Genomic DNA, 17552 nt, shown 5'->3' with positions numbered 1-17552 from the left:
AATAAGATTCATGTTATGTACCTTCTCAAATAATTCTTACCACACGATATAATTTTTTTTCTCTAATGCTCATTGCGAGGATGCGTGTTATGGCGAAAGTAAAGTTTATATTCGTAATCAGTGCCACAAGTTTTGTTAAGATGTTACATAAACTAGAAAACCTGTATAATACCAGTAGGCGGCGTGCATGCGGCGGAGGATCAGTAATTTTGTTACTTAATTTATTTGTGCTAATTAAGTAGTTATTTTATATTTTCTATAGTCCAGAGAAACACAAGACTGCACCTTTTATAGAACGCTAGCCGGACCGGTTCTCTTGTACGGAAGTGAAGCATGGACCATGAGGAAACGAGGTGACTTCCGAGTCACGGGAGTCACCGCTGCTGAGGTGAGATTCATGAGACGTACAGCAGGATTCAAGCGATGGCACCGCAAGAGGAGCGAGGAGGTGATGAAAAAATTGAAGTTAGAACACATGTTAAAATTCTTACGAAAATATCGTAAGAACTGAAAGGGTCAAATCAACAGAATGGAAAGAGAAAGAATCCTAAAGCAGATCTTACGATACCAACCCAGAGGAAGTCGTTCTACTGGACGCCCACCTAAGAGACGGATCGAGACCGTAGCAGACCACTTGGCTTAATACCCCGTTTTGGATGACGACGATGATGATGATTGACTCATTTTTTCCAAGACATTGTCAGGATAGTAACTGGCAAGCATTTATATCACTTTAGTGTAAATACTTAATACAAGGGGCGATCAAAACGTTTCCGTTCGACGGCCGTATAGTCCTGAATCGGGATGTAAAATCGCCGTGAGCATCAAAGCACTCGTCTCACCGACGTACCAGGTAGAAGATCTCCGTGTCGTAAAACACCGTGTCCTGCTGCGTGAAGACGTCCGTAATCGCCTCGTCCGACAGGAAGCGTCGGCCCTTCAATGCCTTTTTGAGGGGATCAAAGGCGTGATAATCGCATGAGGAAAGATCAGGAATATGCTCCTGTCCGCCCTAATCGCCTCATCCACCGCCCTCTTGTTGTTGTTCACAATGGATGAGGCTGGTCTCCCAGATCGACCAGCGTCTTGTGTCGAAACGCTATCCGCACGGAACTTGGTGCACCATTCCACAGCGGTGGTTTTCGACAGACATGCTGCCCCGAACACAGTCTTCATTCTCCGATGGATGTCCACCGGTGTTTATCCTTCGGCAGCCAAGAACAGAATAACAGCATGTTGGTCCTGTTTGGACGCATTTAGTAGTATTAACGTCGCCATAGTTCACGTGGCCGCATTTAACGCACGCGCCTCGGCACGACAAGACTGCCACACTAACCCCTTTGCCCACATGTCCGTGCTTATATACCCGCATCGGAGTCATGCTACGTTCCATGTACGCTGCAGCAACACCCTCAAGTGAAAACGTTTTGATCACGCAGCGTTATAGTAAGTTGTTATGAAGTCAAAGAAATATAATCCCCTTATCGTCCCCATTGGCTGGACGAATCACCGTGAATAACGTCATACACAATTACTCCATATGAGCGCCGCGGAGAGGTCTGGAATAGAATCAAGTTATTGGCACGTATTCTAGTGATTAGGAATTGTTTACCACCACTTCTATTAATCTGTCGATTAACATCTAGAGGGTAAAGAAGTATTCAACTAATGGGACTCGAACCGACAAATAATGGGGCGGCAGCATCAGAAGATGACACTTTAAAGATTATGGCTACCAGGGAAGCTTGACATTACGCTTCTTGCGTGCAAGTCATATTCTTAGTGGCAACAACTTGCTATCTCGGAAAGTATTTGAAAACTCTGTAGTAGTGGATAGAAAGCGTGATATATTTTATAAATATATACATACACTACCATTTGTACCCGTTTTTCGCACGGAAATTTGCAGTAGATTACATCGTTTCCATCAGGAATTTATGCGAAGCAACATGGCTCTACTCACACGTGTAGTGTGACATGTTAAAGTGATAGTTTTCTACGAAAGCGCGTGGCAGTAACGTGAAATATGATGAAGTTGAATAAAGTCGAGAGAGAGAGACCGAGGACGATTTCCGAATTTATCATACGGTACAGTTCCTGGTCCCAAGTTCTGCGAAATTCTCCATGGTTCTGAGGTTCCATATTGTATGTCTGACCACTGGTGTGGCACTATGGCTTTGATGATACCTCCCTTAATATCTGCCCTATCGAAAAGAATAAAATGGCTCTTCAGTTTTTCCCGTTACCCACCTGGAAGTGACATGTACGACATGTCCCACGGGACTTGGACTAAAAATCCATTTTTTTTTTGTAATCATCTGCGTTATTATCCGTCGTACGATAAATACGTACATCGCATAAAGGAACGGAAATAACATATTGTTAAACGTTTGTTATATACAGTCTTTTGATAGACCTAATGTTAACGAAAATATTTGAGAATAATCTTCCTATAAATACCAACTCCATATGAATACCATGACATCATATGCATCTGATAACAGAATCCTGAGTAAGTAGATTCCAAATACGTAGTTTGGCTGAAATACATCTAGCAGTTTTCCACTTTTAGGGATATAAAAACAGATAGATAACCAGACAGACAGACTGACTGACTGACGACGGACGGACACGCACCAAAGGGTAGAGTTCTACCTCATGTTTCCGTGGTCTTCAGTTACGTTAGCTGGGGTTAATTTTCAATCCGAGTGAAATGTTATGCATCCTCTTATTTTCTCCTTTTATGGACCCTTCAAATAACTGTAGTTCTGCGAGGGTGTCCGTCACTAGCTGCAGAGCATGAAGCCCGTATAAAATAGTAATTTTCTCCGTCATTTGAAGGCTAGGCGAAGTTATGCACATAACAAGAATTATTTAAAATTAAGGGGCGTTGTTTCACATATAGTCTGCATATTTTACATATAATTAGTAGTGTAAGAGAAAATTGAAAGAAAAAGTCTCTTCTGGCCCGCAGTCTGTTGAGTGATTTTTAAATGATACGCATATCGAAACCTGCTCATGGATGAGGAGACTTTAAATATGATGTTTGGGCGAGATCTGTTCAGCCGGTTACCCGTGCTGGCGTAACAGACAGAGAGACAAACAGACACGAAAGCTAAAAACTACTCATACGATCTTGAGTGTGCCTAAAACATATAAATGTATCAAAGTACGGCGAAATATAGACAATACAGACAGTCGATCCCGTACAACTTTTTTTATAAGATTACATCGTAATAACTTACTTTTCGTATAGCATCATGCAGATGCAGATTCATCACGATGTGCAGCCATTTTTGTTTTTACAGCAGAGTCCCAGATAAGAGATTCAACTGCCGATCTACCTTCGGCATAGCTAAACTATAGAATATTCCTCCAGATTGCGCATAAACGAGTGTCGTAGTATGCCTTTTCAAACCAACTGCCGGATAAGTGTGCAATCTGTCGCATAAATTTAAACCACACATTTGTCTGGGTATCGTAGTTCAGGCCCTCAGTGTGCGTTTTAGTAACTACTATCAAGTAGCGTATGTACCCTTCATTTCGCACGCTTACTCTTTAGTAACGATAAAGATGCATCTGGCTATGGAGTTATTTGTGTTAAATTTGGTGAAGGACCCCAGCAATTTCATTTCTCGGTTCTGACTGTTACTTTTTCTTGCGTATTAACATTCGATATTTCGTAGTAAATATCCCTTTTTCATTTTTGATGTGACGACATCTCGCTCCGCATCATCCACGGAAATTTGGCGTCAAGAAAATCAGCCTGTCTATCACAGGCTATTTCTGGCGAACAACTCTAATGGGTGCATTCGGTGTTCCTATATCGCTAGGTAACTCAAAGCCTCATGCAAACACCGAAGCAATACATTTAACTCCATGATGCAAACTTTCTCCGTGAGAGCATTCGGTACAGTTCAGAACACCGTAGCGAGTAAGTGCGTCTACCGATTTAAAAGATTCTGGTCACGCTTTGTTCGCTGATAGTCAGACTGACAAATACCAGTGACTCAGTAGTGAATAGAATAGTATAGTACCGAATATAATACTGCCATCCCCTAGTTCCGGATCGCGAGGAACTGGGGAGAGTAATAATTTATTGCAATCGAAATTAGTCTGATATATGCATGATATTGTTACAATTAGTGTATGTGTTACTACCTTAAATATTGCAACTACGCCTACTCATTATTTACACCCAATCTCTAAATCGTAGTTTCGAAGATTCTTGTTTTTTGTTTTTTTTTCCTAGACCTTAACATTGTTATATAGTCAAGGACAACGTGTATCTTACCCCTATTGATTCGTATTAACGCAAGTCTTTATTTGTGTAACGAGTCTGAACAATGTTATCCGTAGTTTACAATAGACATTATGAATTATTTGAATGACTGTACGAATGAATGAATGAATGAATGAATGAATGAATGTATCAATGAACGAATACTATCATGCTACAGCTACAGAACTCCAGCAGCTGAGGAGGGAATATTTAATCTATAGTAACCTAAGCGATTTCGCATGTAATTAACAGACAGTTACCTTAATGAAAACAACGATGATAACAACAATACAACCATAAAACTAAAGTTAACTTTGTGCTCGGTTTCTTTGATACTCTCTTGTCACATATTATGTAGTATCTGGAAAAATGTTGCTGCCCTACCAGGTGCGATCTATTCTTTGTTTAACAATTCTATAATTGTATAAAATTATTTCTCCCTTTCTTCTTTTGCTTTACAGTCACTACCCACGTAGGCTGTTTGATCTTAAATGATTCTCTTTCCCTACATACTCGCAACAATTGCGCCCCCTCTATTAGTTACCTACACAATCAACAAAAATTTACATTTCTCTCTCTTAGTCTCTTATTCTTATAGATACCCATTACCTACACAATATACCTCTTACATCTCTATTCGTAAGTCTTTCTTTATGGGCAGTTTTTTTTCTGATTTCACAGAATTCCCGCAATGTTAATGTGGTTCTACATTCTGACGTAATCATTTGTTTCTTAATGTCTTTCATTCAAATAGTTACTTTCTTACTCAGTTTCTTTTCTTCGCTCTGGATCTCTCTAACCCAAGCATCTCCCATTCATATTCTATCTAGCATCCTTTTCACCTTGGTTACACAATACTCATCGTGTAGATGTTTCGTCTGATGTATGCCTTCCTTATTTTAACTTACGGGACGAATCATTTGTTTGTCAATGCCTTTCAATCTAAGATTTACTTTCTTACCCAATTTACTTTTCCGTTCTGGATCTCTCTAACCCAAGCATCTCGCATTCCTATTCCATCTAGCATCTTTTTCACCTTGTTTACCTAATACTCATCGTGTAGATGTTTCGTCTGATGTATGCCTTCCGTATTTTAACTTACGGTACGTTATTTAAAATCACAACGCTCGAATAATTATGAAGATTGGAACTTTAATAGTGGCAACACTACTGTAGAGACGCCATGCAAAGGAAACTGCACGATGTTTTCGAAACAAGAACAACGGAGTTGGATAAAGATTGAATGTGCCAGATATCGTACTGCACGACTGTCATCAAGGTCTTCTAGAGGCTTGAGAGAAATCTTCATTGCCTTACAGAACAGTGGCACGGTGTGTAAAAGCTTTCTAAGAGGGACGCCAAATGTGGAAGACATGGGTCGGCCAGGTCTTCCTAGTGTCAGTGAAGAAATACATGCTCTTGCCGCGTTACTAGATTCTGATCGACGCCGTACGATTCGTGAGCTGGCCCGAGACACAGGATTAGCGCATTCGACTGCGCTTCGCATTCTGAAAACGCCTGGGCATGAGAATTGCATCATGATGGGTTCCGCGTGATTTGACGAAATGCAGAAATGGTTACGATACGACGCTACTCGTAACCACTTGGAACGCTATGAGCGCGAAGGAGCTTTCTTACGCCGTATCATTACGCTGGATGAGGCATGGGCCAAATCGTACGAGCCACAACTGAAACGTCAATCGCACGAATGGCTTCATCACGGGTTACCACGGAATCGAAAGTTCGTCAGAACCCCAGCAATGTGAAAGTTATGGTGTACGACTGTGATGATGTTATCCTAACACGTTGCATTCCTCCACAGTAGACATTTTTGGATACCAACTTGCTACCAGCTTTGAGAAAGAAGCGGCGACACTTTTTGCAGAATCCACCCATGATTTTGCACGACACCGCTCGGCCGCATACAGCGCAAGCTGTGACTGATTTACTCGATCGATTGGGCTGGGAATTGCTGTACCATCCACCATACTTCCCGGACGTAAGCCCTTGTGAATTTGATTTGATTCTTAAGACGAAGGAACCACATCGTGGCATTTGCTTCAGAACTGTTCCAGATATTCGTCAGGTAGCAGACCGCTCCATTCAAACTATCAACACAACAGGCGCTGCTAAAGGTATCCTACGACTTCCACATCGCTGTCAACTGCTTCAAAGGACAGTAAAACTTGGCAACATGCATCTATTTTGTATCAGTTGTAATTAAATTGTTGCCACTATGAAAGTTCCAACCCTCGTACATACGGAAACCTATTCACACGGGACTCCATTCTACTGAAAAGCTGTGCATTTGCGATATCGAAGACCTCTTTGTCCCAGTCCTCAAAATAAAACTATAACAAACATAGAGGTATCTGTAAGAAGTATTTTCTTCGTAGTAATTTTTAAATATGTGTGTGTTTGGGCGCTCGACATTTTCAGCATTTGCAGCTACTATGTGTGTTATGTGAATTCATTTTTGTCGTCCTAATTATCGTTATGAATTTCATATAACCATATTATAACATCTCTCCCTTTTTCTGTTTCAGGTGAGTAATCGTCTGGTTGAAAAGATGCATTTGGAAGAGTGAAGAATTTGCGGATGTGAGTGAATGTAAAATTTCAATGTGCCGGGCTGAGTAGCTCAGACGGTAGAGTGCTGTCCTTCTGACTCTCAAGTTTGCAGGTTCGACCCTGGCTCAGTCCGGTGATATTGGAAGGTTCTCAAATACGCCGCTTCGTCTCGTTAGACTTACCGGCACGTAAAAGAACTCCTGTGGGACAAAATTCGGGCACCTCGTCGTCTCCGAAAACTAAAATGTAGTTGTTGTGACGTAAAACCAGTAACAATAAATTTTGATGTTCGTAATTGTCTCCTCATTTGTCCCTGTAGTTTTACGACAACATTGAAGACAAGATTGTTCACTTGGCTTATCTCGGCAACATGTTTAAAGTCGTATAGCGTTGAACATTGACTGGCTGAATACTTGACTTACAAATATTTATTATTACTATTTGTTTAACGTCGCACCGACACAGATAGGTATTATAGCTACGATGACATAGGAATAAACCGAGCGAGTGGCTGCGCGGTTTGGTTCACATACCTGTCAGCTTTCATTCCATGGAACAAACTAGTTACAATAGCAACAGATGGTGCACCTTCTATGGTAGGACGCAATTCTGGAGTAGTTGGGCTCATAATACAAAAAATGAAGACTCTCAATAAAGCTCACACATTTGTTCCAATTCACTGTATCATATATTTAGAAAATACATGTGCGAAAAAGCATTGAACTGAACAGTGTAATGACCGCAGTGGTTAGAATTACTAACCTCATAAGATCAAGGGCCTTACGTCATCGGCAATTCAAGGAATTCCTAGCAGAAAGCGACAGTGAACTTGGTGATTTGCCTTATCATTGTGCTGTTCGCTGCTTAGTCGAGGCTAAGTACTCGATGCGTTTTTCAACTACGACATTTATGGAGCAACAAAATGTGCCAGTCCCCGAACCACAAGATCGCAGGTGGATTTGTGACCTCGCATTTCTTGCAGATTTAACAGGTCATTTGAACATTCTGAATGTTTCTCTCCAGGGAAGGGGTTTAATAATTACAGAAATGTTTGATAGAGTGAAATCGTTCAAATTAAAATTGTGTCTGTGAGAGCGTCGGTTCATGGACATAACTCTTCCACATTTTCAAAAACTGCTTACAGTGTTTGAATGTGCTACGGCTGAGGATATTGATAGGAATTTCAAAATCATAAAAACCTTTATTTGGAATTTAATTGTAGATTTAACAATTTGGAGTGTCTGGAAACTGATTTTCAACTTTTAACCACGCCATATTCAGTTGTTGCAGATAACGTTGATCCAGACCTACAATTAGAGTTAATAGATTTACAGTGTGATAGAGAACTAAGAGATAAATTTGTAAATAAGAAGGATTTGTGTGACTTTTATAGACATTTTTCACAAAAAAGTTTTCCCCGATTGCATAGGTTTGCAGCAAGAATGTTGAGTATTTTCGGTTCTACGTATGCCTGTGAACGACTCTTCTATTTTAAAAACAATCAAACCAAAACAGAGAAGCCAGTTGTCAGATCACAATTTGAAGTGTGCTCTTAAAGTTAGTGTTACTCAAACATTAACTCCAAATATTGAAAAACTAGTCAACGAAAAAAAGACTACAAAATCAAGGAAACCCACGAGTGGCAACTGCGTATCGATATCATGAGGTAAAACGTATGTTTTGAGTTTACAGATTACTCTTTGTACTATTTTTGTTGAAAAACTGTACTGTTTGTTAATATTAGCACTCTTTTTAAAGTGCATGATATTGTATTTTTTGTTCAATATCGGTTCCGAAGATGTACCGAAAGAAAACAAGTTTAGTTTGTATATGTAGAAATAAAGTTGCTTCATAACTCTTATGATACTTCATAACAAAGTTACCGAGATCGATAGCTGCAGTCGCTTTAGTGCGGCCAGTATCCAGTATTCGGGAGATAGTAGGTTCGAACCCCACTGTCGGCAGCCCTGAAGATGGTTTTCCGTGGTTTCCCATATTCACACCAAGCAAATTAATTAAGGCCACGGCCGCTTCCTTCCCACTCCTAGCACTTCCCTGTCCCATCGTCGCCATAAGACTTATCTGTGTCGGTGCGGCGTAAAGCAACTAGCAAAAAAAATGTAGCATAACAAAGTTACGTTACAATAAAATATGTAGAGAGAAATATGTAGGCTACTACACATACCGCATTGTACCTGCAGCCCTTGGGCCTCCCCCTACGAATGACGTTGTGTTTCCCCTCGCTCCTCTCGCCTTCACTTCTCAGTTACAGTACTAAGTACTTCGTTTCGCTGCCGGAGGAAAGTGTGCGACGAGTTACCTGACATCACACGTACACGCAGTTGGCTGACCCTGAAATACGCCATCGCGGAGTGGCAGCGTTACATCTACTACTACTAAAATGTTTTGATTCTTCCCCTGAAGGTGGAGGCTGGCCTCTTGGAAGGTAACGCCGTCTCTCAGGCCGGGAGATTTGTTACGGTGAAGGAGTTGCTCGGAGGTGAGGGGGTTGGTGGCCGTGGCCTATACTACGAATTGTCCCGGTATTCGCCTTAGTGCAGGAGAATGGAAAACCACGGAAAACTATTCTCAGGACAGTCGTCAGTTAGGGCCAGCCGTGAGGCCTAGCCTTGTCCCGTCTCCCGAATGCAGAGGCGTAGATCCACGGTAGAGCCGTGACCACCCCTCCTCTGCTCGGTTGGCCGGTGGGAGTGCAGAGCTGTTGGACAACGGACCAGCCGTGGCCACTGATGGGCCGAGACCCACTCTGCATCCACCGACCGCGTGGCATCTTCGAGCATTTTAAATAATAAACAACGTTACTGCGACCAACAGGCGAGAGGAGAAACGATCTGGTGCATTCCTTGAGAGCAAGTGTGTTTAATTACAGTGTATTTTTGTACTGTGTCTGTGTGTGTGTGTGTGTGTGTGTGTGTGTGTGTGTGTGTGTGTGTGTGCAGTTATGGCTGTTTAATAAACGAAATGTGGATAATGCCTCTAAGATACAAGAACAATCCTGTGCTAGTCGAACGAGGAAAATTGTGCATACGCGCGGAGCATTGTCTCTGTCTCCATTGTACATCCCACTTCCCCTCCCTGGCCTTCACTTCCCTTCCCTGAAGCACGGCAGTGGCTTTAGCTCTGTCATAGCAAATGCGGCATGCGGCGAGTTTATCAATTCCAATTGCGCTCTCGGAAGTAACTAAGTAAGGTCATATTCTCGAAAATGAAAATTTCCTCCGTTAATTCGATTGCACCATCGTTCTTAAAATAACACGAAGAGCATCCCTTATTTTTTTGTCGGTGTAGTTATGATACAATCTGGTATATCCCATATATACCAGAGAAAATGTGTTTACCATATATTCGTCATAAAAGAAAGCGCTTACCTTTGTTAAAACTGTCCGACTAGTAACAATAAGCTTGACCCTTCGCTTTGGTCTGGAACACCTTTGCGATCACTGGACGACTTGATAGGGAAATTGAGGTAACGGCGCGAGTAGTTCGAATAGAGTCGCTTTGAACGTTTACTCTGTTGGCTGAGGGAGTTAATTCTGTTTTGCAGCTAGAGGTTTCTTTTGCAGCAATCATTTGTAACTAATTTCGTGCGATGCTCAAGTAAGAATTTTTCTTTTTCTTCTTGTCCATTCTTCGACGCAGTGTGCGGCGTTCGAAAGTAAAATGAAGTGTACTGGTCCTTTTTATCACTGTCAGTAATAATTGAACCGAGCGAGTTGGCGCGCGTTATGAGCGCGCAGCTATGAACTTGAATTCTGGAGGTAGTGGGTTCGAACCCCACTGTCGGCAGCCCTGAGGATGGTTTTCCATTTTCACACCAGGCAAATGCTGGCCACGACCGCTTCCTTCCCACCCCTAGCCCTTTCCTATCCCATCGTTTCCATAAGACATATCTATTTCGGTGTGACGTAAAACATATTGTAAAAATTGCAAATATTGGGCGGTATTTTTCCTCCACCTATATATAATAGGGAATATAACAGAGGTGCTCACGCTGGGCATTTCGTTCCGCGGGTTCCCAGCACTGTAAGTGGGCGGGCTGGCAGGCGATGAACTTTAAGCTGTTCAGCCAGTGACGTTGTGGCTACGTCACTGGAGATGAAGGTTCATTCAGTGAACAGGGAAATTCATACAACACTACAACACTGTGCAAAATCAAGCAGTAAACTTGTTGAATTATATAAATGTATTATTTTTTGCTGAATGAATAAAAGGAATTTTACCTTTTAAGACATAGAAATACTGTCATTCCGATCCAAGGAATTGTAAATTGTAACACAAAAATGATAACGTGTTAGTTTTCTTTGAATGCATAAATATAAGAAAATAAAACTGACTGTTTACACCGAGCACAGTATAAATCAAACCGGAATATCTTGAAAAGATCGGTTTTCTTGCGATTATAGCGTTTTGACTTAATACTGTATCCCATTCAGCATTTCGCTGAGTAGAGGAGAAGAGCTTCGTAATGACAATCGAACGTCACCAATTCCTTCCTGCAAAGTGTGTTCGCTCTCTCGCTTCACTGTGACGTACTGTATGCTTACTGCTATACTGCCGGCATTTACATCACGTCAGCCAAGCCTCACCAGGCGCCCAGCTGAGCACATCTCAGACTTTATTGTTAATAGTCAAAATGCCCCTATGGACCAGATATCTCAAGCCATTTTACACATTTAACATCATATGAGTTGGCGTCGAACACTTTCGAGTTTGTTAAGCGAAAGATATGGTGAAGAATTTCCGAGTAGTCCGGGCGAGTTGGCCGTGCGGTTAGGGGTGCGCAGCTGTGAGCTTGCATCCGGGAATAGTGGGTTCGAACCCCACTGTCGGCAGGTCTGAAGATGGGTTTGCTTGGTTTCTTATTTTCGCACCAGACAAATTGAGGCCACGGCCTCTTCCTTCCCATTCCTAGGCCTTTCCTATCCCATCGTCGCCATAAGACCTGTCTGTGTCGGAGCGATGTAAAGCAAATTGTAATAAAAAAGAATCGTGTATGCCCGAATACCCTTCAGTTGAGAAGAACGAGTGGGTGCCACGAACGCTCGTTAGGTACACTACAATTTAGTGCTTTCGATTTGGTTCTAAGCAGTGCTGTGCTCGCTGGTAGGCTAACGACGGAGGCATTCGTCCTCTCTCAGAAGATAATCTATCATCATCGTATTTCATATTGGCATGGCTTTGATGTTTTTGTTATGAGTGGCAGATTGGTATTCATGAAGAACTTTCAAGGTACACTCTGCTGTGAACTTAGCCAAAAGAATCTCTTTACGAATATTTTAATCGAAGTCGTGAAACCTATAGTTTTACGTGGACTCTAAATCAAAGGATGTGTCTCTCCGCGTCGAAATTTTCTATGCATTGAGCAGAATTTGAGCAGCGACGACCTTGTTGAGAAACTAGTGTGGGGGTGCTGTATCAGTTAGAGATCAGAGATTCGAATCCTTAGTCTGACAGTGAATATTTCATACGCGAGAAGTGCTGGGATAGTTCCTTAGGCACAGTCTCGGGGCTAATTATGTCTGTGTTCATTGTGTTAATCTTCATTCACATTCACAGATAGTTTTCCCTATAGCATAGCTTATAAGCCAGGTTTCACTGTCAGAAGAACAAGAAAGCTTCGAGCTTTACATGACGGTCATTATTGTAATATAAGCCAAGGTACCTACAGTTTTACGTGTGATTCAAACAGCAAGGATGTGACTTTTCATTTCTAAAATGTCGCTTGCTTTGTCAGGGAATGGAACCGTGTCAACTTTGATCAGAAACTAGTAACAATGTCCCTACTCACATCAGTCAAGAACATGAAGCTGATGACCAAATTTTCCAGAATGTCTTAACAACAGCGATCTGGTAGCTTCTTGTTCGGTATGGAGCTTCATTGCTCTTGTGAGATGTATTTCATCAACTACCTTTTGTACTCCATGTTGATTCCTTTCATACTGCTGTATAAGAGAAACTTCATGTTTAGTTTTTTCGTTCAGTAGAAACTGGAAAGCATTATATATACTGTATTTAAAACACTTGGCTGATGTTTGTGACCGCGAGTTTGAGTGAATGGCTGAACCGATTGACATCATAACGCATTCTGACGAAAGCTCGTGGCCCATGGACTTGCAGAGTGTCTTTAAAAGCATAAAACTTCTTTTTTAAACTGTTAAGGAAAAATATGTCATTCTGATTGCCCAGAGCGCTCGCCAGTACTTCAAGCCCGCCTGAATCATAAGAGCGCTGAGGCATCTGACATGATAGAGGAGGTGGAAGGGGGTAAGAACGCATGTTTCATGTCGTAATTTTTACATCGAGGCTGTGAACTTATTCCATTCCGGTAGTTAGCGAAGTGAGTTGATCCTCCGTGTCATACTAACGTGCTAATTTTCAATTTCGATTTGACCGACATGGTACTCATGACAACTTTAAATTAAACTGAAATCATTGACGTGCTTCTACAAAACAACACAAATGTCAAGAATGCATTTTTCATCGATGATCCTGGGGGTTCTAAAATATTTAGGATATATAATACAATAGTGCTTCAATTTAGGACTTCATGTTATATGAGTAACGTGGACAGGTATAGCTGCTGTTTTGCTGCCCAGCGGTTGAACAGTGCACATTCCATTCAACGTTCCTGTAAATGAGAGTTCAGTGTCTGGATTATAATTTAATTCCAAACCATCTGAAGATAGACGATTGACACGGCTCAATATGGGATAAAGCCCCAATGGCAAATCGTCATTCGTTATTGTGTTTGAATCGTGTACTAAATATATATATGATTGGTAACGCCATTCTATTCCCTCTGGTGGGAAAATTATTGTTCGTGGGGAGAAATCATAAAGGTTTTGCCTGTATTGCCACATGGTTATCGCCAAACAATTATTTATTTATAATTGTATTAAATACTCCCCTCACCCTTCTTCAAAATACACCGCTTACATAAATATATGCGGGCAAAACGACAAAAAAATTGAATTCGCTGATTTGTTTGCGAGAAATCGGTAACTGCGACTATCCCTCTGTAGATGGTGACGAATCAAACGTTTTAAACTAACAGTCAGAATGTTAGCACATGATGATATCGTGATTGAAATTTATAGCAAAACGTTCAATTCCCGAATTTCCCGAAAGTTGTCATTCTTAATTTGAAAATCATTGAGCTTGTACCCGGTAGTTCAAAACTGTACACTAGCGTCAACAACATGAAAGCTAGCTATTTCAGTTGCCTACATATTTCTTGAATTTCTTGGAATTAATGGATTGCCTCCACATATTCTTATTCTAAAAATTGGACGCATAGTTATGCTCCATAGAAATCTGAACGTTTCCCAGCCGCTCCTAAACGGAACCAGATTAGGGCTTAATTGTAAGAAGTATGTGAGGAAATTGTATAGATTTGGAAATGAATGCGTGGAGATAAAACTGGATAGAGGGCTCTAATCCCTCGAATTGATTTAACAAAATCCCTTAAAACACTTCCATTTTCTCCCAAGGGGCATCAGTTTACCATTCCCTCGGCATTTTGTATCACGATCAATAAACCTCAAGGGACGTGAAAGTCTCTATTTACCGCAGCCAGTTTTCAGCCATGGCCAGTTAAATGTTGTATTGTCAAGACCAAGAGAACGTTATTTTAAAGTTGCAGTAGTGCCAAAAGGTAATTGTACAAGCAGTGCACCGAGCAAAGGACTGCATGGTTTGGGTCACGTAGCTATCAGCTTGCATTCGGGAGATAATTCGGTTCGAACCCCACTGTCGGCAGTCCTGAAGATGTCTTTCCGTGGCTTACCATTTTCACACCAGGCAATTGCTAGGGATGAACCGTAATTAAGGCTACGGTCGCTTCCTTGCCACTTCTGGCCATTTCCTATCCCATCGTCGCCGTAAGACCTACTTGTGTCGGTGCGTCTCAGTGAAAATTGTAAAAAAAAAAAAAAAAAAAAAGTACAAGGAATGTCGTATATAAGGAAATCTTTCAATAAATATCTACCCCATTGACCGTCATGTCTTGAGCGGTTTCAGATAGTATTCATTAATGTTACTTAGCACTGATATTCCAGAGCATTCCCTGTAATCGTTTCTTTCGCATACGCCTGTAGGAACGCAGTTACGTCTTTAGTTTATTGGCCCTATGTTGTGTTGGAGATGCAGCTACGGCACTCGTCTTTAGTCCTGACATCTCAGGTTTTAATTCCAGGCTCCGTATGAATTTTTGCCACTGCAGGAATTAATAATTTTATATGTTCCTAAATGTGATTGTTAGTTTCGTTTTTATTAAGTTTACGTTGTTTCGTTGCCAGAGATAAAACTGTGATATCGAAGCGTATCTCATTATTGTGGGATATCTGGTGTGAAATTTCGTTAAAATGTGATTACTCTTCAGCAGGGTAATATGTCTATGTTATCAGTTTTATACTAACGTGCCGCTGTGTATCATCTGAATTATAACTTTATGAACTTCACCTCTAAGCCTCTGAGAATCTCCTCGCCGATAATGATTAAGCATTTTATTTCATGCGATGGCATATGTATATGATATAAAGTAATTAATTGGTTTTATGAAATCAATATTATTCGTTCTAGAAAGTGTTTAACAAAGGAAGTATAAGATGTAACGTAATAAACGCCATCTTTGATGTCCTCATGAATATTTCCGTATCTCAGAAAAGATTGACCACGCAACAGAAACAAAACTATCTTTGTACAGACCACGAATGGAAATTAATGGCTTTTCTATTTGAAATCTTCGCACTAAATGAGATGAAGTAGCTTTGTGCTTGGCCGCTTTTGCATATAGGACACGGCCTGGTACTCGTACGTCTTTTGGGCTGAGTGAATCCCTGGATCATGTGGTCACGTCTTAGAATTCGTCCAATTTCTGTCTGTGAATCAATTGAACCAAACTCTCCATTACTGCCTCGAATTAAGGAAAGCTCAATCGTATTATATTATGCCCTGAGATTTGAATAGCTCCCCAAAATAGCGTTACATAATCCATTTAATCTACTTTCCAGGTGAAGGTAAAAACTAGATTGCTCAAAAATGCTTCACAAATATGCATTAGAAGTAACTTGAAATAGTTTAATTGATACTTCTTTCATAATACATGAAGCCAAGCAATGAAATTTTCAAATTGAATATACCTGTAATACGCTTCAAAATTATAAGAACGTTGCATATTCAACCTACTCTCTTTGCTGTTGCATTGCATGCTTACATTTCAGAATATAAGGCGAATATTCTTTCTACAATGGTGAGGTATGAAGTGGGGGTTATAACTAGACTGTTTCGTTTTGAAGTCGTATGAAATGGATCAGTGTTTCTAGACATTCAAATTGCGATGAAATTCCCTGTACTGCGGTTCTAGAAAGTCACTCGTGGCTATCAGGTAAGCCTTCTTTTCCTTCTTTTCCTTAGTGATTGGAAGACTGTCGCTGTACACTGGACGGAGTTCAACTGGAACGATGCGATGTGGTTCGTGCATGTTCCCTTTTCATAGTACTGAACATACTCCATTGTTCTAGTGTGTTGTGCCCTCTCCTCAACCGAACAACAGTAGGGTTATCTGAAGATACCTGTAACCATAGTGCCGAGGTGATTTTACCATTCGGATCTTTCTGTGCATTTTGTTCAAGAATAGAAAAATCCAGAAAATGTTCCCTATCCATCTCCTTCACGACCAACGGATTGCTTGGACGAGCAGACTCGATAACACTTCTCCGTTGCTGCGGAATGTATACTGGGCACACTCGCTTTCCTTTCTCCACCATTGCAAAATTTCTGTTGCTCGTCAGAAAACTATGACCACTGCACAGGAACTTTTGATTAACTCCTGTAAAAAGCTTTAATCTTATCAAGTACTGCAGCATCACTACCATTCGCCAGTTATTATTCTGGTATACGCAGCTGTTGGACCACAATATAAGTTTCCTTTCCTGATCTACTGTAGCAGTCAAAGGTTGATAATGTTCGCGTATATACCTGAATAAGCACGAATCTATTCCTGTTGAACGCCTTTTTGCAACACTTTCATCCTAGATCTTCGTCGCACAAGTTCCTAAGGCATCACAGATTGCGAAATTGTAAGTTGAATGTTGACGCTGGTAGAAGATGTTGGGGTGAGTCAATGTAGGACAATACAGAACCTGCTGCCTGTCGATACAGAGTACAATGGCTGAAAGATTTTCCTTAGCGACAGCCATGTCTTGATATAATGCTTCATATACTTTCTCTACTCTCCTCTGATGCAACTCCGCTTGTATACTCGCACGGTGTTGTTCGTCGTCATTTTCTGCAGATATTAACTGGATATACAATTTATCACAAGTAGAACAAGAATCTGACTGTGGCACACAGAATCTTAGTTTAAAATCTTTATTAAAGATTTCGCGGTAATAATGATGCTTTGCTGTTGAATTGGGATGCTGATCACAGTACATTGCATGCATTCTAGCGACGGGATGTAAACAGTCTTTGGAATTGGAACGGCGGCTATGATGAGTAGGCTGCCTCGGGAAAGAATTTATATGTTCACGGATACTCTCTCGTAACTCATCAATTAACTTTCGTGGTCTGTTGCTGTGAGTGCCACGTCCATCATCGAAATCAGTCACACCATTCTTTATTTTTATTTGTACGAGTAGCATCTGCACGCGACGACGAGAAATTCGAAAAATAGCCC

The 17552-nt window shown here is 41.0% G+C and overlaps 1 long non-coding RNA gene across 1 annotated transcript in view; it reads left to right on the top strand.

Moving 5' to 3' along the window:
* The window catches only part of LOC136864616 (uncharacterized), a 237182-nt gene extending 229396 nt beyond the window's left edge, over positions 1-7786 (top strand). Inside the window, exon 3 of the long non-coding RNA XR_010859339.2 lies at positions 6829-7786. This is a non-coding gene — a long non-coding RNA (uncharacterized lncRNA). The remainder of the gene's footprint in view (positions 1-6828) is intronic.
* The last annotated feature ends 9766 nt before the right edge of the window (positions 7787-17552 follow it).

Source organism: Anabrus simplex, chromosome 2 (assembly GCF_040414725.1).
Source record: "Anabrus simplex isolate iqAnaSimp1 chromosome 2, ASM4041472v1, whole genome shotgun sequence".
Taxonomy (NCBI): domain Eukaryota; kingdom Metazoa; phylum Arthropoda; class Insecta; order Orthoptera; family Tettigoniidae; genus Anabrus; species Anabrus simplex.
This window is presented reverse-complemented; position numbering and strand designations above follow the sequence as displayed.